The 1,594-nt window shown below is 66.5% G+C and overlaps 1 protein-coding gene across 1 annotated transcript in view; it reads left to right on the top strand.

Annotated features, from left to right (window-relative positions):
- Positions 1–1,594, top strand: part of LOC113210452 (tolloid-like protein 2) — a 45,501-nt gene that overhangs the window by 720 nt on the left and 43,187 nt on the right. The window lies entirely within an intron of this gene.

Below are 1,594 nucleotides of genomic sequence, written 5' to 3'. Positions count from 1 at the left end.
GGGGGGGGGGAGGGGGCGGTGCAGCCTTTCTAGGCCAGGGGGTCGCTGGCTGCTGGCTGCCGGGCCGGGCTGCCTCTCTGCTCTGCTCCTCAGGGCGCTCGCGTCGGCTCGACTCGGTTTGGCTCGCCCGGACTCGGCTCGGCTATGGCTCGGTTCGGCTCGGCTCGGCACTTCGGCGCGGGTGGGGCCCAAGGGGTTCAGGAGGCCGCCCGCCTGCTCGCGCTGCCACGCCCGCCTCTCCCGAACGCGTGCAAGTGGCGTAGCTGAGCGTGGCCGGGCGTGGCCGAGCGTGGCCAGGCGTGGCCGGGCGTGGCCGGGCGTGGCCGGGCGTGGCCGGGCGTGGCCGGGCGTGGCCGGGCGTGGCCGAGCGTGGCCGGGCGTGGCCGGGCGTGGCCGGGCGTGGCCGGGGCGCGTGTGCTCGCGGGAGGCCGGGGAGGTGTCTCAGAGGGCGAGATACTGATTGGACTGGGATGGACCGGCGAGGAGCGCCGGGTGGCACACACCGCGAGTACCGGCCAGGCCACCAGGGAGAGCACTCTCTCATGTCGCAAATTCGCCCGCGGAACACGCATCTCGTAGGTCACGCCCCGCGCTGCCGGGGAGTGTCTCCCTATGGGCCTCCCCACGGCCTCCAGGGACTCCAGGGACTACAGGAGACTCCAGGAGCCGCTGTGTGGCGAGTCTGTGAACCCTCCGGGGTAGTATCTATGCGGTCCTCAAGCAGGTTTTGCGGGGAAACGGCAAATGATGGAGGGGCGTATAGTACCATATTTGGAACCGCCGTTCAAAAATATGAACCGTCATCACAGCCCCAACTCTGTGGGTCAAACCGTTTAGGCGTTACAAGCGTTCAAAATCCTTAGGTAGGCAACCCGCTTGTCTCCTCGCCATGTCATGAGAAAAAGGGTCCCTGCAAAGCCCAGTGCAGGCGGTGTAGTACAGCTCGTCGCCGACGCTCTTGTCGCCGGGGGAGTGGATACCCAAACCCACGCCGCGCCGCAACCCCTGCTCCCCCCGCCCACCTCACCCAGCCCCGCCCCTCGCCCCACCAAGCGCCACCGCGCCGTCGCCACGGTGGTGGTCGCTGTTCTGTACGTACTGCCCAGAGGTAATGAAAAGTTGCTGCTCCAGAGCACACAATAGTGGAGCGGCTGGACTAGTCATCCGGCGAAGCACACCGAGAGGGCCCCTGGCCTCTGGCTCCACCCCGCCCCGCTCCGCCTCACCCGACCCCGCCCCCCGACCCGGCCCGCCTCGCTCGTCTTGGGATCCTGGGAATGGGCTAGCTGCCCCGGGTCTTTGAGTCTTTGTGCGCGCAGGAGGTCCCCCTCCCCGAGGTCCACGTTGGCTCCCGGACCACCACCACTGCACTCTTTTCTTTAGGGCGGAGGAGCTGCTGCTGCTGCTGCTGCCGTCCCCTGACGAGCAATCTGCACCTGGCCGAGTTCGTGTTCTTGCTCAACGGAGTGCAAAAAAAAGAGAAAAAAATGTTAAAAAGAAAACAGAGGAAAACAGAGCGGAGCAAAGCGCGGGCGGTGAGGCGCGGAGGGGACAAAAAACATTGGGCTGATCAGAACACTCATCGACCACCCCG

This window comes from Frankliniella occidentalis, unplaced genomic scaffold (assembly GCF_000697945.3).
Source record: "Frankliniella occidentalis isolate FOCC.00 unplaced genomic scaffold, Focc_3.1 Scaffold24, whole genome shotgun sequence".
Lineage (NCBI taxonomy): Eukaryota > Metazoa > Arthropoda > Insecta > Thysanoptera > Thripidae > Frankliniella > Frankliniella occidentalis.
Note: the sequence above shows the minus strand (reverse complement) of the source record. Positions and strands in the feature narration are given on the sequence as shown.